Source organism: Eleutherodactylus coqui, chromosome 12, assembly GCF_035609145.1.
Source record: "Eleutherodactylus coqui strain aEleCoq1 chromosome 12, aEleCoq1.hap1, whole genome shotgun sequence".
Lineage (NCBI taxonomy): Eukaryota > Metazoa > Chordata > Amphibia > Anura > Eleutherodactylidae > Eleutherodactylus > Eleutherodactylus coqui.
In genome coordinates, this window is record NC_089848.1 from 129,981,100 (window position 1) to 130,002,854 (window position 21,755).

Consider the following 21,755-nt stretch of genomic DNA (forward strand, 5'->3'; position numbering starts at 1 on the left):
CCGGATTATCACCTCGGGAAACGCAATGAAAAACCGCCCGTGGACAGGCAGCCCTAAAGAAGTTGTCCAGGATCAGTAAAAAAAAAGTTTGAATTTGAACTACAATTAAAGTCATCAACAACAAGCGGACTGATTGGTGTTTGCACAGTTGCAATAAAAAGTAAGTGAACCCTTTAGATAGATTGATACTACTGATAGAACGAGGTCTGATGTTTTTCAAATCACAATTTGAGTTGTGTGAACTGACACAGTCATACCCTGTTTTGGGTCAAACTTTGCTAAAACTTCAGTGCGAACCCGAACCTCCGGCGGTTCATCCCACAAACCCGCTAAAATCATTATTTCTTCTTTTTTATTCTTGCTCATTATTCTTTTTCTTCCTCTCTTTCCTTCTTCTTCTTCTTCATAATATAATCCCTTCATTTATATACTGTATACATTATATAACTACTTGTGTGGGTCTTAGATGGGTTTATACACCAGTTTTAGGTGTATTGCTGAAGTTCCAGCTCGGTTCATGACCCGGGTATAACGGATCTGGCCCTGTGACCTGACCCAGCCTCCCTTCTCTTGAACCCATTAAACACACTACAACTTTTAGCTTTGGCTCAATTAGCCACAGCAGCCATTTATTATATATTTTTTAACAATTTCTAAAAAAACCATCTTGAAATAAACAACCCATCAAACCAACCAACCCATGAGAGAAAAGGGGAAGTCCTTGGAGCCTCAACCAACTTTGTCACCTGCACAACGGGGAAAGAATTTTTGTACTGCCTCCCGCCGCTCACCATCAATCCGAATCGGGAGACCAAAATTCTTTCCCGCTAACGCCTCCCGCCGCAAGACAGCCGACTCGGGAGGCAAAACACACCCGGCTGCCCCTAGTCACCAACCTCCCGACTCAGAGACCCGCTAGCCGTTCCGAGGCTAGACCCAACGTCTCTGCAGGGACTCCGGCCTGACAGAGCCGAGAGGTGACAGGCTAAGCCACACACTCCATAAACAAGGGAGGAAGGCAGCTATCAGCCCATGCCTTCCCCCACCCCAAATTTCTGTTGACTCCAAAGACCCCCCCCCTTTAAACAGCTGCTATGACAATACATCTCACCAACCCACCCACTTGTGACTTAGATAATAATTAGACCACGTTTTATTTGGAATCGGTGCGGTAATCCAGGTAAAGCCACTCGTTTTTTTCTGCAACTGTACATGTGAATAAAGATTCTGCATGGTTGGATAACAATGGCAGGACGTATTGTGCGCACATTCCATAATGCCCACTATGTGACTGCCGTCATAACACCGAGCCGCCGCCTGTCAGCGCCAGCGGCGATCCAGCACAGGTGCAACACTGTAGATACAGAGGAAGGGCCCACGCAGAATGTCACTCACCCTAATTAACAATTGACTAATTCCAAATGAGAAGCCGTGAGCACCTCCATACTTTATCTCTCCCACCACAGGCCGTGTTTTGTGTTCTCTATCACTACCATATGGTGATGGATTTCGCGAGCTGTGCGGGCGTCTCACCGCCAGACGACGCTTTTTAAAGCTTCTCTGTGACTTGGATTTCTTTTGTGTGTAGTGACTCTACCAACCGTGCATCTAGTCATTATCTGTGAACTGTCCATGCAATGGGAGGGCCGGTCGTTGGAGCATCTACTGGGCAGGTTACTCTCCGGCCCGGTCAGTAATTATGTCCAAAGGCCGCTGCCGTGATTTACTTCTTACCACCCATACTAATGGCTGGTAAAAAATAATTGCCCTCTGAGAGCATCTCCGGCCGGGCATCAACCCCGCACCATGTAGTAGGTCAATCACCCTCTCTCTCTTTAGTTCCCATCCGTCCGAGAGATGTGACCTTTGACTTCTCCCCCATGGCATCTGCATGTCCTGTATGCATGGCACATGCCAGGCAGAGAGGTCAGTGGTCACAGCTCTGATTATGGCGACCAGAGCTAGAGAGAGAGGGTGAGTGACATAGGCCCTACTGTAGGGTTGGTGCACAGCCTCAGGTTCAGGGCATAGAGGGCACAGAGGGGGCCCAATTTCTATTAAAGTCACTAATGGAGTCACTATTAAAATTCAGGTCACAACTGGGGGCATTATCACTACTGGGGGCACTATTACTATTGGGGCCACAACTAGGGGCATTATTACTACTAGATACCACTACTGGGGATAAACCATGCCTCTAACCACACGCTCTACCAACACCCACTTGGTCAATATTTTTGTAACAAATGTGGCAACTCTACCAGTGCCATGCAGCGCCATAGCCATAGGAGTGCAGAGGTAACGGTCAGATCCAGACCCTGGTGTATGAATAACGTTGCCACAAGCCAAGCCGGTAATTAAGTCCAAAGGCCGGTGCCATGGGTTTACTACCATTATTGGGGCCACTAAATGGGGGGGGACTATTACTTTTGGAGCCACTTAAGGCCACTAGAATAATAAAGTTAAAAACATACATTTTTATAAACCTCACCACAAAACCATGCCCTCTTTTTTTTTACCTCGTTGGTATGTTTTTGTGACAAAGGTTGCAACTCTATGCTTAAGGGAGCCAAAAGACCCCTCTACCCCATAGAAGACACCAGTATTTAAAATTGTACATGATAGGTGTGAGGCCCATCATAGATTTTGCATTTGTGCAGGAGCTTCAATTAAATGACATGCTTGCATTTTTGGGTGACTTTTCAGCATAAGCTGCCGTGTGTACATGAGAAATAACACTATCTGACTGTTATATGACTTGTATTTCCCCTCTGCAGGCTACATGTCAAATTCTCAGTTCTTTCTGTTATAATGTCTTCCATGCTTTGTACATGCATCTGAGAAAACTGCAGATTCTGTTCCCAGTCAGTAGCACACACAGAGACACAGCAGCATCATGGAGGACTTTATACAGCAGTACTGAGCAGTGTAGATGTAATTCCACTAGCTGCAACATGATTTACATTTACTATTAGCTGCTGCATCATGTCTGCTTCTGTCTCCATCCTAGCCCCTCCCCTCTCCTTCCCTTTCCATAGACTTCTATAGGCAGCCTGAGCCATCAGCCCCCACCTCTGTCTTGATATCTCTATTACTAGAGACGGGCATGACTTGACAACAAGCAGTGGACAGCAAATTAGAAGGAGGAAGGGAGATACCCAGCGGCCAGTATTTTAGAGGGATTTTTCAGCACAAAAAATGTTGTTTTAGATAACTAGTAAAAGTGCAAATTGCTTTATTTATGGCATTGGCTATCATATTAACCCAAGTTGTGTCATTATGCGGCGACCATTTAACCATTTAACAGTTTTATATCTAGAAATGGATTTAACCCTTTTGCATCCCATACTATACATGTACGTCACGGGTCGGAGGAGGTTGAGGTGAAATGCAGTATTTATAACATGTGACTTACAGCGGGCCTCCTGTTGCAACAGTGGGAATCAGTGAGCACACTGACGGCTTTTGTTAACCCCTTGCATGCCACAAGCAAGGTTGATTGCAGCACGTAGGAGGTTGATAGAGGGAGTTGCTCCCTTTGTGATGTCATTGGTCCTCTGCCATATAATCACAATGAGCCGATGGGTTGTGATGGCAACCGAATGCCAGATAAGGGTGTCTGGGTCTGCCATGGTCTGTGATCGCTTGATAAGCAATAATACACTGCAGTACAGAAGTCCTGCAATATAGTATGAGAGTGACCGGGAGATTGCAGGTTCTAATTCCCTACACGGACATAAAAAAAAAGAGGAAAAAAAAATTTAAAAGCCCATGAAAACAATTTTGCACACTTTTCCCTTTGTTTAAAAAAAGCAAATAAAAAATATGCATTTGGTTTAACTTTTATCTGCAATTACCCAAACATTACATTGAACACACTTTTTTTATCCCTCATCACTAAGCCGCACCACTAAGGGGTTAAATCTGAAGGCCAAAAACTGAATCAGAACTACAGGGTGTGAGCGAGACCTGAAGGTGTCCCTGCGGCTCTGTACCGACGTGATACATGTGGGCGGCCCGTGGATCCCAGTATAGGGTGAATACATCACTGGGTATTTTCTCCTCATTTCTAGAGGACACTTACCTGCAGCATTGGGCCTTTTTCACACGGGTGACAGCGATATCACTGCGAGAAAATCACTGCAATATCGCAGCTGTTTTCTGTGCAATATCACTGCTTTTCCTCGTTATAGCACTCTTTTGCTGGGATTTTCATGGGGGCTTGAAATATAAGTCCTTCCCTGAAAATAAGCCCTAGCTACATTAAAAAAAAAACAAAAAACATTACCCAACAGACGCTGTCCGTTCCGCTGTACTTGTTTTTCGTCTACAGCCAGCGTTTCCTGGTCAGGGTGTTCATAAATCCTGCCTCCAGGAAGCGATGGCTCCGATTGGTTCTTGAGCACTGCAGCTCAGCCAATCACTGCAGCGCTCAATGAACCTGTTACGATCGTGGGGGCAACTAAGCACGGGGCCCACATGATCGTGACCAAGGGATTACACGGGTTTCAAGCAACTTGCCCTGTACTACAGGGGAGGATGACATAGGCCTACCTGAGTGGGAACATCGCCCTGATAAAGGGCAGCCCAGCGGTCTTTGGATCTGGGCCCTACCTGATCCTAGGAACCACGCCACCAGAACAGGCCACATACCACATGACCGGGACAAGTGGACAGAACAAGTAGACACACAGAGCCAGAAAACACGGCATACAACAGCCAAAATGCAACCACTAGTAGCAGATAGTAAAGCTGAATATAAATATCAGGTATTAGTTGACATTTTGATCAAAGCGTGGAAGCTAGCGGGCCACGTCATGGCTCCTGGCTATACCGCTAGTCCCTACACTATCCAGGAGTCCAGCTGCACCGGACACAGTTCACACCGCAAGCTGCAACAGCACAGACAACAGGACACAAGACACAATGCAAACTGTACAGGACAGACAACAGAACACAAGTCACACAGCAAGCTGCAACACAACCTTTCTTGCAGCCACCACACATAGAACCTGTTCACACCACAAACAGAATGAGCACAGAACAGGACTGCTCACACCAGACTACAACAGGTAGTGCATACAACACGGACTCCACCCAGAGCTCACATGCACACAGATGAAACTCCACAGCAAGTCTAACAGTGTCCTCATACCAAGGGAAAAGACAGTCAGCCACCAAGCTGACATAGGGAACTGTGTCAGGGAACCACCAACTGACACAGACAAGACAGAAGACGTTTGGAGGCCGCACCTGTCAGAGGAAGGGAAGAGGGGGTCGGCATAGATACAGACAAGGACTACAGGTGTCCAAGAAATCTTTGGGAAGCAGAGAGACACAACAGACCTGCATGGAAACCACAGCTCTGAGCGGGCACAGAACAGATATATCCAAGCAGTACAAAGACTGGCATCAACTACTGAGCAATGCTGGTTTTTATGTGCTGCAGACTAAAGGGGATTGGCTACTGGAGAATGCTACACCCAGCCAGCTCAATTAACCCCGACCTGCGCAGGTGTGCTCCTGGAACCCAGTAGAAAAACAGATCCCAGCAGATCCCAAACAGAACCAATCACAGCCATTGCACTGAAAATTACACCCATAAAACGTGATGCAGCAAACTCATCGATTTAAATGGGTTCATTCTCATGATCATGTTTCTCGCGAACAATTGCTGCGCATGAGAAAAGATAAGTCCTGCCCCATCTCTCTGCCTTTTTACGCATCAGGCTGCCATAGAAGTCAATGGTAGGTTAAAAACAGTAAGGGGAATGGTGGAACCCTGCGGACAACCCTTGCTCATGCATAAATATGCTCTATTACAGCAAGCGTATTTGCACATACGCTCGTCTGTCGAAGCGCGTTAGATGAATCGATCGATATGAAATAGATAGATAGATAGATAGATAGATAGATATGAGATAGATAGATAGATAGATAGATATGAGATAGATAGATAGATAGATAGATGATAGATAGATAGATAGATAGATAGATAGATAGGAGATAGATAGATATGAGATAGATAGATAGATATGAGATAGATATGAGAGATAGATAGATATGATATAGATAGATAGATGGATATGAGATAGATAGATATTAGATAGATAGATAGATATGAGATAGATATGAGAGATAGATAGATAGATAGATAGATAGATAGATAGATAGATAGATAGATATGAGGTAGATAGATAGATATGAGATAGATAGATAGATAGATAGATAGATAGATAGATAGATAGATAGATAGATAGATAGATAGATATGAGATAGATAGATATGAGATGGATGGATAGATATGAGATAGATAGATAGATAGATAGATAGATAGATAGATAGATAGATAGATAGATAGATAGATAGATAGATATGAGATAGATAGATAGATAGATAGATAGATAGATAGATAGATAGATAGATATGAGATAGATAGATATGAGATGGATGGATAGATATGATATAGATAGATAGATAGATAGATAGATAGATAGATAGATAGATATGAGATAGATAGATAGATAGATAGATAGATAGATAGATAGATAGATAGATAGATAGATATGAGATAGATAGATAGATAGATAGATAGATAGATAGATAGATAGATATGAGATAGATAGATAGATTGATAGATAGGAGATAGATAGATAGGAGATAGATAGATAGGAGATAGATAGGAGATAGATAGATAGATAGATAGATAGATAGATAGATAGATAGATAGGAGATAGATAGATAGATAGATAGGAGATAGATAGATGGATATATAGATAGATGGATATATAGATAGATGGATATATAGATAGATGGATAGATAGATAGATGGATAGATAGATAGATGGATATATAGATGGATATATAGATGGATAGATAGATAGATGGATATATAGATAGATGGATAGATCCTGTGGATGCACTGAGTATATACCGCCATACAGTAAATGTGTCTTTTCTGTCTCACATGCGCTGAAGCGTATGTTCTTGAATTCCCCGTAAATCGCCGGACCCTTTAAGTCACGTCCGGCTCATGTTTGTACCCGAACACACCTGACTGAATGCCAAATGTGAAGATTGGCATGTGCTCAAATTCCAGGGAGCCATTCTTCTTATCTGGTCAGGCGGCGCTCTGCTCCATTTGCATATGAATTATTAGTTGCTTTTTGGCATGAATGTTCTGGTATTTTACCAATTAGCGGAGTGGAAATCACGCCAGATTCCTGAATGTCGTGTTGGGAAGTGTTGTAGACGCCACATTCCATCCTTTGTATGTAGAAGGCATTAGAGGGCTTCCTCCAGGGAGGGTTGGGTCTTTTTTACTTGGAAGTCAAGGAACTTTGTAGGGAAAAGCCTTTCTTGTAACCTATTTTTATCAGGACCCACTGAGGAAGCCTCCTCCTAAACAATGGATGAACGTTTTGGCAATGCTCCAGATGAAAGCTTTGCTTAACCCTTTACCGCCCCTCTCCAGGACTGTCTTATATTGGTCCTCATTAGAACTTTCCAAGGATGTGTCAGATCTCCTCTTCAGTAAGTTCTTGTGATCCTTTGACATAACACTGCTGGGCCATTTTTCTTAGACCTCTGCATTGTATCGTTCTTCTGTTGTTCCTACTGAAAATGTATCAAAAATCTTAGAACTTGGTCTTACCATTCCTGTTCTTAAGGCCTAGTGCCCACGGCCGTGATGGGCTTCGCAAGTGGAAGTCCGTAGCGGAGTCCATTACGACGCCCCCCCAAAGACCCTATACTTGCCTCTGGATCCGCTGCCCGATGTCCCACATCCCGTGTAGGCGTGCATGCGCAGTGCAGCGCATGACGCGCCAGCAGTGTCATATGACACACCCACAGCGTCACATGACACGTCGGCCGTGTCTCATGATGCGGGCGTCGGTGGGGTGGGGAAGCGTTTTCACGCTATCTTCTGCTGTGCTACAGTGGAAGATAGTGTGACGGGTGTCTCCCATTGACTGCAATGGAAGACATCCACACGTATGCCCGCAACAAATAGAACATGCCGCTGGTGATTTCACGGGGCAAAATTCCATGGTAGATTTCCGCACCGTGAGCATTGCGCTATTAGGTTCAATAGAACGGCGCGGATTTCCGCCTGCGGGAATTAGGCCTGAGGTGAATCAGCCTCTCTTTCTTACACCAACTCCGGAGCCACTTGTTGACCTCCCTAAGGTCCTGCTGCCTTTCTAGTGTGGCTTTAGGTACAGGTAGTATTTCTGAGAAAACTACCCTGGAGGTCCTCGCCCTAAGCAGCTTGGATCCTAGCTCCCTGAAATCATTTTTGAGGGCCCTCCATTGACCTCTAATTTGTTCATTGGTGCCAACGTGCACCATGACTGCTGGATCCTCACCAGCCCTTCCCAGTAATCTGTCAATCCGATCCGCGATGTGTCGAACTCGAGCGCCAGGAAGACAACACACCGTTTGACGATCCCGGTCTTTATGGCAGATTGCCCTCTCTGTCCCCCTAATAATTGAGTCCCCCATCACTAGAACCTGTCTAGCCTGCCCTGCGCTCCCCGTCCGCTTCTCACTGGAGCAGTCATCTGCCTGGTTCAGAGGGCATGTCGTGCTGCAGTGGTGCTGCCTCTGTGATGGCATCCCCCTCATCTGCCAACTTTGCAAACTTGTTGGGGTGTGCCAGTTCAGGACCAGCCTCCCTGATTCTCTTCCCTCTACCCCAGCAAGTGCCTCCTCAGTGAGCCGCAAACTCCTTTCCATGTTGTCATTGTATCCCAGTGTTGCCAGTCGCTCATTTACATCGACGAGTTCTTTTCTCTGTGTATTGCACGTATGTCTGTCTGTAGAAGCCCTCGGACTGGATTCACTGCAGGCAATTTTTCCATGTGTTTTTCAGACAGAAAGAAATCGCACAAAAATGGAACACGTCGAGTTTATTGGGGCGTTCACACGGGCGATGTGTATTTGGATCAAAATTCTGAGTAATAGAGATGAGCAAACATTGTCCTTAGCGAGTACCTGCCCGCTCGGAAGAAAAGGTTCGGCTGCCGGCGGCAGGCGGGGAGCGGCGGGGGAGAGCGGGGAGGAAAGGAGGGGAGATCTCCCTCTCCCCCCCCCCCCCCCACTCTCCCCTGCTCACCGCCGCAACTCACCTGTCACCCGCGCCGACAGCCGAACCTTTTCTTCCGAGCGGGGAGATACTCGCTAAGGACAATGCTTGCTCGAGTAATTAGCGAGTATGCTCGCTCATCTCTACTGAGTAATAAAAAAAAAATGCAACATGTCCTATTTTTGTCCGATTTTCTTATGAAAATTGCCCATTTTAGTCGGTGTGTGCATTAAAAAAAAACGGATTGTATTTGTATGATGTGAATGTGAACCTTTTTCAATGCATGTAACCATGGAAACCATAAAAAAGTAATAATGAGAAGCATGAAGAGCAGAGCCCGTACATCTGTGCATTCTGTTTTAATGGGAAAAACGGATGAAAATGTAAGAACATCGCAAGCAAATCGCACAAAAAAATCAGACCTTTTTTTCTTTTTTTTAATGTATTGCAAAATGTGAAAAAACAAGTAATCTTGTAGATATGAGACCCTTTAATGGCCAAAAAAATAAAAATACACGATGTTAATGCGAGCTTACAAACCTACTCTAGTACTCAGGGCTCGGTCACACGGATGCCGATCCGCCTGTGTTTCAAGACGGGAAAGTGGCCACACCGCGTGCGGACGATTCTCCGTATGACCAGCTCCATTGCCAGCCATATCTTCTTTTTCCGGCAGTGCGGCCGTTTTCCTGTCCTGAAACACAGGTGGATCGACGTCCGTGTGACTGAGCCCTCAGAGAGCGGTATCTCCAGTACTTGGCCCCTTTTTTTGATGGCGGTATCTCCAGTTACCAGACTCTTGATTGTTGTGGATGGGATTTGAACGACTCATTTTTTTCCTCCAAAATGGGATAAATTGGCTTCTACCTCCTTGGGGTTTTTTTTTCTCTTTTCCTGATCAACAAGGAAGAAGAGGGTGGAAACAGGCTGAAGTAGATGGACATTGTCTTCTTTCAGCCTTACATACTATGTTACTATGACTGCACTTTATCTGGAAGTTGCAAATAAAAGTGAGTGTTCCTGCTTCCCCTCCCCCGCCTTACTGGGGCCCATATTCACTATATCACATACGACACCCCCTCCAGGAGCAGGGACTACAACCCTCAACAGTCAAAGACTTTGTTGGTAGCACAACCTGGGTAGGAATGCAACTCCCCCTCACTCCGGCCCGCTGCGGACTGCCGTCATGAACTACAGCCACCATCATCCTCTATTTCACCCCTTATACTTGTAGCATGGCGGGTGGGCGTCAGAGTATAATAGTCACTCATGCTGATCCCAACTCCCGCTGGCTACATAAGCCATTTGGTCTGTGAAAAGCACAACGTTTCCACTGCTTGTGTCTCTGTGTTTCTGGTGTTCATTTGGTGCATTTTTGGTGTAAATGTGTGTTTTTCTACGTAAAAAAACACAAAATCCATAAAGATGACTGAGTGACGTCAGCACTTCCATCTTCCCTTCTGTTAGTTTAGTATTTCAGATTTATGGCCCTTAGCGTTCCTTTAAATGCGCGGCCATAAACATCACCTGCCGCCAAGCCTCTAATGGCGCGCCTCTCGTAAACCTTTATAACCCCAATCTAAACACTTGCTTTTGGTTGTAAAATCGTGAAACCTTTCCTTCTTGATTAAAAACCATATGGAAGCGGCTCGGTAACGAGTGCACTGTCACCGGTCTCGGTCTCCGGTAGCCCGTCGCCTGTCAGCTCTGATATACTCCATCCATTACCTCGCCACTGCTGCCATCTATCACATCACTCCTCTCCGTCACGCGGACGCGGTCTGGCATCCCGCACGCCTATCTCCATCCATAAACAAGTTCATCAAAATTATATTATGTGTAAGATGGCGGGAGGGACTTCAAGCGATTCCCCGTCACAAATGTAGCATCAACTAAATTAAAGGGGATTCCTACAAACACACTTCTCAGCTGCCCCCAGGATAGGTGATATACATCCGATTGCCGGGGGCCCCATTGATCAGGGTTTCCATCAGACAACGACTGGAGTGGCAGGGCGCATGCCGTGTTTCCCGGAAAATAAATAAGACAGGGTATTTAATTTTTGCCCCAAAAGAGGCGCTAGGTCTTATTTTCTGGGAATGTCTTAGCAGGCTCGGTCCAGGTCCTTCCTGCTGCTCTCCAGAGTCCCAGCTTGGTTCCCACAGTCCTCGGCCGCTCACACAGGATCACTTCCTGGTTACAGGATTAATAAATCCTGTCTTCACAAAGCAATGGCTGTGATTGGTTCATCAAGTACTGCATTGATTGGTTGAGCCGTGGCGCTGTAAGAACCAATCACAGCCATCACGCTTACCTCCAGTATTGTATCTATGTAGGGAGATTGGTTTTTGTGGTATTAATGACCTGAGCTTGGTTCTGGTGCTGTATTTAAGTAGTGAGGTTGGCTCATGCTGTATTTATGTTATGAGTTTAGCTTTTGTATTGTATGCATGTTATGAGCTTGATTCTGGCTGTAGGATATAGGCAACATCAGACTGCAGTCTACCAACTGGCTAGTTAATCCCTTAGATGCCACCTAGAGGGAGGAGGCTCCATCTCTCTCTCCCATAATTACCTTTAAGACATGCTCATGTGGCGACGATGCTTTGCCATGGCAGCTCGAGGCCTAAGAGACGTCCCAGGTCATCTATGACTGCAAGTCGTTAGTCGCTGCAAGGTTGGTTGGGAGAGGCACTGTTTATCCTTGTGGAGAGCACCATGTAGGCAGACTTACAGCCCCTGCAGTGCTCCCCTGGGAAATTTGGTATGCAAATGAGAGATGATACGATGCCTCTGCAGCGCCACCTATTGGGAGATGCTGGCTTCTCTATAAACAGCTGTCTATAGATGGTTTCTTTACTTTCAGGAGACTCTATTTTGGTTTATATCCTAAAGGCAATTTTACACGGATCGGTTATCGCTTGAAAAATGGTTAAAATGAGCGAAAATAAATGATAATCGTTCAGTGGGAATATGGCGAACAATTATTTGTTCGCTCATCGTCGTCCTTCATTTTCTGCCTTTCGTTCCCTCTAAACAGCCATCTTCCAGGCGTTCGCAGACTTAAGCGGAGCGGGAATTCTTTGTCAAGGCGTAATTTTGTGCGCCACGAAGAAGCGGGTAATACTTCCAGGCGATCAGATGAAATAATCCCTTGGAATGTGGCGCAGGCAGTAGCGTCACGTGACACTGTCCGGGCGATCGGCGTAGCAAATGATTCCACAAGGCTTTTATGTGGTTCCTGTGATGAAACTCATGACGTAGTTCCGCCATCATCCGATGCTTTAACAGCCAATAGTAGAGCCCGCTGTGGGCGTGTTAAAACCCGCTTTTGTTCTTCCAACAGCCAATCACATACTACCGTGTTCACTAACTTACAGCTCTGTTTGTACATTTTACCGCCCACCAGAACAATTAATCGTTTCGGCTAAACACGACCGAGAGTAGAGAAACGAGCAAAATGAGGACGAATGTATATGATGATCGACAGGTGTGAACGTCAATGGAAGCCAACGGGCGGTTTGCCGGTTCGCTCGCTGAAACGCTTTCTCGTGCCGTGTAGAAGGACCCTCCGTCATGAGGCACGGTTCGTTAAAAGGGACGGACACTGACTTCTAGCTGAGGCTACACAACATGCAGCATTGAGGCGGCAGCGGTGGTCCGCAGCCCCGCCGTGTGCTTGTAGGAAGCCGCCACAAAGTGTCGCTGGGAACGCCGTGGGATCTCGGACCGTCTGTTACTCATATATCTGGATATAAATACGCAGGAGGGAGTGAGAATTATTCATGGCGCCATATGTGCAGCTCTGATCCCGCGAGGGTGAGATGACTACGTTTCACACCATGACACTTCTTATATTTGTGCTCCTTTTTTGATTTGCCGAAAGGAGAAAACAGGAAAATAACTGTAATATTATATATACTAGATAGGTTGTTTACTACCTCATTGTTGTTTTTTTTGCCTTCCTCTGGATCAACATTGGGGGGTAACTGGCTGCATTGGATGGACGTGTCTTTCTTCGGCCTTACATACTACCGTGTTTCCCCGAAAGTAAGACAGTGTCTTACTTTCTTTTTATCCCCAAAAGCCCCACTATGTCTTACTTTCGGGGTATGTCTTATATTGGAGTGACAATATAAGACACTCCAATACTGGAGTGACAAGTGCAGGGGACGGCGCGGTGACGCCGGCAGTGACAAGTGCAGGGGACGGCGCGGTGACGCCGGCAGTGACAAGTGCAGGGGACGGCGCGGTGACGCCGGCAGTGACAAGTGCAGGGGACGGCGCGGTGACGCCGGCAGTGACAAGTGCAGGGGACGGCGCGGTGACGCCGGCAGTGACAAGTGCAGGGGACGGCGCGGTGACGTATGGAGAGGGGGGGGCGACGCGGAAGTGGGCAGGAGGCGGCGCTCATTTGGATCAGACAAAGGCCGCCTGCACACGAGCGGAAATCCCGCGGGATTTCCGCCGCTGAAAGTTTGCATAGGAGTGCATTAAAATACGCACTCCTATGCAGACGGCCGCGGTTTGGCCGCGCGAAATCTCGCGCGGCAAACAAACCGCGGCATGTCCTAATTTTCTGCAGGGCACGCACTCACTCGGCCGCCGGCTCCGGTCTGCGCATGTGCCGGCTGCGCGGCAGCCGGCACATGAAAGAGCCGGGGCCGCCAGGCGCGGGTGAGTACACGCTCGTCCCTGCAGGCGCTCGGGTCGGATCGCGCGGCGAGAATTCTCGCTGCCGGATTCGACCCGCTCGTCTGCAGGCGGCCAAAGGCGGCAGACGCGGTGACGTATAAAGGGGGGCGGCGCGGAAGTGGGCAGGAGGCGGCGCTCATTAAGATCAGAGGGAGGTGGCAGACGCGGCGACATATGGAGAGGGGGACGGTGTGGACGTGGGCAGGAGGCGGCGCGCAGCTAGATGAGAGGGAGGCGGCAATACCCCCGTGTTTCCACGAAAGTAAGACATATGTCTTACTTTCGGGGTACGGCTTACATTGGCCGACCCCCCTGAAACCCCCGATACGTCTTACAATCGGGGTGTCTTACTATCGGGGAAACACGGTATGTTACTAGGTACAAACAGGTCCAGTTCTCCATTAAGAATATAGTTTGGCCGAATGCACACGACCGGGTCGGATTCTGCATTCGGGATCCTGCGGGGAAATTCGTCCTAATGCCCGGCCAATGAGCTCTGCGTACCTGACCGGATGCTTTTTCTTCTGTACTGCACATATGCCAGCTGTTGCGCCAGTGTTCATGCGCAGTATAGATGTGACCCCACATCGCTAGGCGATGGCGTGGATCCAGTCGCCTTTTTTGCAATAATGATTGTAGAAGGGCCGCAGGACAGATGGCGTCCATTGACTTCAATGGAAGCCGTTCGCATGAATCCGGCTCAAAATAGAGCATGCTGCGATTTACCCCTGCAAGCATAAAATCACAATTGATTTTCGCTTGCGGGCATGGAAACCCACTTTCACATTGCATGCTATTATTGCATTGAAATGATGTGATTGAATGGCTGTGATTGGTTAACAATGCATTGGCTTTCATTGGCTGACGCCACGCTGAGTTAGCCAATCAGAGCATTAGCTTTCTGCAGGCGGGGCATTCAAGCCCCGCATCCAGAAAGCAATGCTCCGTTGGCGTGGAGGAGGGAGCGACAGCCTGCAGCAGCGCCGCGGGAGGTGAGCATTGATTCTTTTTTCTACAGCGTATTCCCGGCGTATAAGTCGACATTTGGGTGTTACCATACAGCGCGGCGCGGCGCTCCGGCGTCGGCTCCGGCGGCCTGGAGCCCTGTGTCGAGGTTATCCCAGCAGCTGTGGGCGGCGGCATGGGCGTGTCCGCCCATAGGGTGCCGCCCGCCCTCCTCCGTTCTCCTTATACAGCAGTGGGCGGAGTTGCCTCCTCCCACTCTCCGCCCCTGGGCGGAACCTTGTGGTTAAAAGACTGGCAGTGAACTGAGCTCATTGCCAGTTATTGGTTCTGCATGCACCTAGCCAGTCTGTCTGCGGTTCTCCTCAGCCAGTCCCTAGTTGTCGGTCAGCTCCCTCTGGTCCCCTATTACTCTGTCTGTTTTTGTTGGTTCTGTTTGCCTCTAACCTGGTCTGGCCCAGTCAGCACTAGTTGCTATCCAGCACCCTGCCAGTTTGCCTGTGAGTCCCATCTCCAGCCTTGTCAGTTTTGTTGGTCTGATTCATCTGCCTCCTCTGTCGGCACTCTGTTCCCCCCATTAGGTAGTTTCCTGCTTGTCAGTCGCCAGGTCCCTAGCCAGGGCAGGGACCGCCGTCCAGTTGTCCGCCTGGGGTTAGCCAGGGCCGAGGCAAGTAGGCAGGGACAGTGGGGGTGCGGGAGATCAGGGCACCCCAACTGGCGCTCGGGGGGCAGAGTGCCGTAACATTGGGGGGTCGTCTTATATGCCAGAAAATATGGTACATTACATTTTTAAAAAGTTATAAATGACCTAGACGGCTTAGTTGAGCAGCAGTGACTGATGGCCGACGCTGGCTTCTGCAAAATAGTCCAGTCCAGCATTTGAGTAGAGAGCTGACGTTGGCGCTACATAAATTAGAATAACGACTGTACATAAGTTTATTAAAATGGGTTATGCCGGTTTATTTAATTTATGTGCTAGAATAGAGTTGGTGATTGCAGGAATCAAGTTCCGATCAGTGGGTAGACTAGATGTTTGTCTAGCCCCAGAGCTCTATGCTCATGGGAGGACCTAGAGTCTATAAATAACCCCTCCCATTTCTAGAAAGACCAGCCCAGAGGAGTTATCAGCTGTGTACCAGTTAGAGCTAGAGAGTGTTAGAGTACCCAAGTCATAGTGCAATGAGGAGGAGAGGTGTGGTCAGAAGCTTAGAAAGAAGAAAGCTGGAAGAACTTGGAAGAAGAAAGATGACTAAAGAACAGAAAGAGACAGTTCCATACTTAAATCTGAGGAAAGGTGCATTATACTGAAGCCGGTATCTCCAGCAGCGGACATAAGGCTTTATACAGAGGCTAGTATCTCCAGTGACAGATACGAGGCATTGTACTGAGGCAGGTATCTCCAGTGGTGGATACGCAACATTATACTAAAGCATTATACAGTGGCAGATAAAAGACATTATACTGAAGCCGGTATCTCCAGTGGGGGATGCGAAGGCATTATACTGAGGTAATTATCTCCAGTGGTGGATGCAAAGTACTATACTGGGGCTGGTATCTCCAGTTGCAGATACGAGGCATTATACTGAGGCTGATATTGCCAGTGGTAAATATGAGGCATTATACTGAGACCGGTATCTCCAGTGGCGGATACAGGGCATATACTGAAGCTGGTATCTCCAGTGGCAGATACGAGACATTATATAGAGGCCAGTATCTCCAGTGGTGGATACAAGTCATTGTACTGAGGCCGGTATCTCCAGCGGTGTATATAAGGCATTATACGGAAGCCGGTATCTCCAGAGGTGGATACGAGGCATTAGACTGAGGCCGTTATCTCCAGTGGTGGATACGAGGCATTATAATGAGGCTGTTATCTCCAGTTGCGGATACAAGGCATTTTACTGAGGCCGGTAACTCCACTTGCGGATATGAGGCATTATACGGAAGCTGGTATCTCCAATGGCGGATACGAGGCATTATACTAAAGCCGGTATCTGTAGTGGTGGATACAAGGCATTTTACTGAGGCCGGTATCTCCACTTGCGGATATGAGGCATTATACGGAAGCTGGTATCTCCAATGGCGGATACGAGGCATTATACTAAAGCCGGTATCTGTAGTGGTGGATACAAGGCATTTTACTGAGGCCGGTATCTCCACTTGCGGATATGAGGCATTATACGGAAGCTGGTATCTCCAATGGCGGATACGAGGCATTATACTAAAGCCGGTATCTGTAGTGGTGGATACAAGGCATTTTACTGAGGCCGGTATCTCCACTTGCGGATATGAGGCATTATACGGAAGCTGGTATCTCCAATGGCGGATACGAGGCATTATACTAAAGCCGGTATCTGTAGTGGTGGATACAAGGCATTTTACTGAGGCCGGTATCTCCACTTGCGGATATGAGGCATTATAGGGAAGCTGGTATCTCCAATGGCGGATATGAGGCATTATAGGGAAGCTGGTATCTCCAATGGCGGATATGAGGCATTATACGGAAGTCGGTATCTCCAGTGGTGGATACAAGGCATTATACTGAGGCTGTTATCTCCAGTTGCGGATACGAGGCATTATACTGAGGCCGGTATCTCCAGTCACTAAGCTCTGGATTCAGATATAGGGGAATATGACTGTATTGGATGTTACTTTGTTTGCCTGGAACCCTAATAATAGTGCATGTTCCTGCTTCCACCTCCCCCGACTTCTGGAACTCCTCCCAACAGGAAACATTTTCAGTACGTAACATGCTACATCAGGAGCAAGGACCACAACCGCCAACAACCATACACTGTATCTGAAGCATAACCAGGTGGGAGTGCAACTACAAAGCTGTCCTTCACTTCGGCCTGCTGCATACTGGCGTCACAAACTACAACCACCATCATCCACCATCACCCTTTTACTTGTAGCACAGTGGATAGGAGGAGTTGGAGTATATTAGTGACCATGAACCCAAGTAATATCCCAACATTCTCTTGCTACACTTGTACCACGCGGCCCCCAAGCAGCTGAGGCACTCACATTATAAGGAAGAGGACGGGGCACCCTCTTACACAGATGACATTTTGGGCTGATGTTTCCCTTTAATGGGTCTCTTAATGTCATAGCCGCCTTTTTCTTGTTGAATCCCTTTCTATCCGCACCTCCTTGCAGCGCACTTCGCTACTGTACCTTATTAATTGTGCGCTTCGGATTCTGTAGAGCAGTTTGGGGTGCGATATTACAGCTGTCTATTTTGGGGTGTTGCAGCTTTTGTAGAGATTGAAGACTCCATTGAAAGCATAAAGGCCTTGATCAGTGGAGAGGCGATGAAAAACTCAGCAGGCGCCACTATTCTTCCCTGCAAAAGTACTTTACATTACCTGTTCCCGAGTTTTACCATTAATCTCTATGGGGGACAGAAATGAAATAAAGCGAGTATAAAATAAGATCCGCTATGAACTTCAATTCCTCTGAAATACCAAATGCTGTTTTATCAGGTGTGTGATTTCTCTAGGCAGCGGGTTCCTTAGGGGTCTCTGACACCCTCCGTCCAACTATAATGAATGTGTGCGCTAATAATCACATCCCGCCTTGATCATTGCACACATGTAAGGCATCAGACGTGCCTGTGGCTCCTGGACATGTAAAGTGTGCCGGTAACACGGCATTGTTGGATTGTTACTGTTGAAGAGCGGCACCATCTTGGGTGGGTTGTCTTCCCGGTACTGCGGGTGTGAGAGTAGACTCTGAGCTCCTACCCAACCTTACTCTACTGAGGGGTGTGAGAGGTCCGCTGTTAAAAGTCCTTAGGTGAGGAGAGAATGTCCATACTGATGCAATTTGCTGGTATTGGTGAGAGTGATCCACTGCCGCTCGTCTCCATGCCGTCAACCTCTGGTGATCATCCTGATGTCTGTTGCTGGTATTGGTGAGAGTGATCCACTGCCGCTCGTCTCCTTCATGTCCTCAACCTCTGGTGATCATCCTGATGTCTGTTGCTGGTATTGGTGAGAGTGATCCACTGCCGCTCGTCTCCTTCATGTCCTCAACCTCTGGTGATCATCCTGATGTCTGTTGCTCTTAATGAAGAACTCAAAATATGGCTTCACAGACTGCCGACCCAGCCCGCGGCACTACTGCGACCAACGATGGTGATGAGTGGTGGATGCTCAGAATGGTCATGACTGGCCCATTCCAAGAAGGTGCTGCCCTAACGGAGAATCCCTTAGCATTTATGTTAATAAGCCCTTGGGGTCGGGGGTCTAAATACTATGATATAGGAATAGGAATTTTCCATTAATACCGTGTTGTGACAATATAATATATTTGGGGTATATTCCCCCAATGTGTGGAGAATATTGATCCATGGAGTGACCGAGGGTCGGATGCAACTGAACGGATAACATCATATCCCCCCAGTCCCATTCTGCATGTTGGTTCTACTAGAACAGCCCATTGCGTTCTGCTACGGCTACCATGCCTGCCGTAAAGTGGAGAATGGCACAGGGAAGCGGCACTGTAGACTGAGAATGGCGGGAGGGCTGGATCCACCAGCTATTCTAAAAGGCCATTTCCTTACTATGCATTTGGTCTTGTTTCTCACCTTAAGTGTAAAAGTAATAGGAGACCCAGAGTAGGCCGTCTGGTTGCCCGGCCTCCCCCTACCATGCCGAAAGCCTTTCCGGCAGTTTCTTACTGGATATTTAAAGGGACCCTATGGTTTCAGAACAAATTTCTGTCCTGAGGTGGGGGGTGTATTACCTATAATTGTTCTCTCCTGCCCCTCCAATCTGCCAGTTTTTTGGCTGTCCGAGAAGGTTGCAGTAGTTTTCTAACTGTCTAATGCATACTGTGCGCTGCTCTCTGATTGGCCAGTGCTAACCACATAAGCAGCTATGGCCAATCAGAGAGCAGGTATAGTGTATAAGTAATCTAAGACCTCATGCCTATGGCCGGGTCGGATTCCCCCTACGAAATATTGCAGCGGAATCAGACCTGGCGCCCCCCAGAGACCCTATACTTACCTTTTCGGATCTGCTATGAGTGTCTTGCCCAGCGAGCCGACATGCATGTGCAGTACAGCGCATGACGCGCCGGGGCTGGGTGATGATGTGGATTCTTGCGGTACTTATGCAGTGCTCACAGCTGAAGTATGGCAGGATGGATGTCTTCCATTGACTGCAATGGAAGCCGTCCGCGCAATTTTCCGCACAGAATAGAACATGCTGCGATTCTCCCCCGCAAGCGAAAAATCAGTTAATTTCTGCTTGTGGGCAGGGGAGAATCGTTACAACACAATGTCTATGGACGGTCATTGATGCAGAATTCGCGGCGGGTGTCTCACCGCGAATTCCACAGCAATAATCCGTCCGGGTGCGTTCATACGTAACGGAAATCCTCAGCAAAATCTGCAGCATTTCCACATTAACAGCCGCGTCAAAATCCATTGGTATATGAAAATCTGCAGCATTTCCGCCCGGTGTGAATGCTCCATAACACTTCCCATGTACTTTGGGGAACTAGGTAGTCTGAAGATTGTGTTGGCCATCTTGGACTCTGAACTGACGGGTCGGAGGGATGGCAGAGGAACACAAGTGCCAGTCATAAAGCCCCGGGGAGAATATTGTCCCGAATCCGGGGGTCCCTCTAATTCACACATTGCTGATTCAGGGACGTTCCCCGGTAAAGTGGAGGATAACTTTCGTAAAGTGTGTCAGCCATGGCAGGAGGACTGCAGGTAACAGACGGCTGATGGGGTTATCCGTGACCTGACCTCCTTTCTATAAGTTCTTTGTATCCGTGTTTCTTTCTTTCTGGGAGGCCGGCCAACTCCTGGAACCCAAATGAAAGGATTAATATGTGAAATTACTGGTGTTTTTCTTTGAGTTGAGCGCGGTTAATAACGGCGTATCCTCAGCTTAGTCCACATTAAACATTTGCGCACGCCGTTGTTTCTGAAATATAATTTACAGCAACGTTAATATGAGGAGTCGGCTTGTTCTCCGTGCGGACGAGCAGCTTCACCCCGCTGTACTTACTGCTGACAGCAGCTTTACACCGCTTACAATAATTGGAGCCGTCTCACCCCACATTGTCCGGGTATATTGACCTGCGATCGTGCGAGCAGCACACGAACAAGAATATATCGAGAAAGTAGCAGAAATGGCATGATCATCTGACGCTTGTGATGCCATTTATTCTGTATGTTGTGATGCATCATAGAAACAAAACCCAAGGAAGAAGTCATTACTGTAGTAGCAGAGCAAAAAAATGAATTACTGCACTGCAGATTTCTACCACTAGGTGGCAACTGAAAATCTTATACTTGTTAATCATGGACATGTTCCATATTAACAGCACCCCATGTGGTCAGGAGAGGTATTACATCACCTTTCCAATTATATTAATATATGTCCATTATTGTTATATCACAGCAATCGCTAAAGTTAATTTCTAATGTTGTTTTGACAACTTTTACAGAGAGACTGACATCACTTCTGTTCAAGCTGCCATTTTTGCAAAAGTTACATAATATTTGGTACTTTTGCAGTGACTTCAGAGCAAACTGAGGACAACCTGGCAGTTGATAAAGGGGTATTCTGATATTGAAAGGTCATGACTAGCTGATTGGCGTGGTCTGCCACTGTGGACCCCCTGCCGATCAGCTGATTGAAGAGGCTGCGGCACTCGGGTGAGCACTGCGGCCTCTTGCCAAGGCAGTGACGTCATGTTCATTGGTTACATCACCTGAGAGCAGCTCCGTCCCAATGAAGTAGTTGGGACTGACCGGCACTGTGCCTGGTATGGCCTGAAGTGTCCTCACCTCTCCCCGCTGTGTCCGGCGCCGGGGCTCAGTCCTCCGCTCTGGACTGTGTTTGCAGTTGTAGTTTCGCCGTGGTTTATGGGACGTTGTAACCCAGTGTTCCCCAACTCTAGTCCTCAGGGACCCCCAACAGGTCATGTTTTCAGGATTTCCTCAGTGTTGCACAGGTGATGTAATTATGGTCAGTGCCTCAGACAT

General features: G+C 47.5%; 1 protein-coding gene across 4 annotated transcripts in view; it reads left to right on the forward strand.

Moving 5' to 3' along the window:
• Window positions 1-21,755, forward strand: part of KIAA1217 (KIAA1217 ortholog) — a 392,222-nt gene that overhangs the window by 53,957 nt on the left and 316,510 nt on the right. The window lies entirely within an intron of this gene.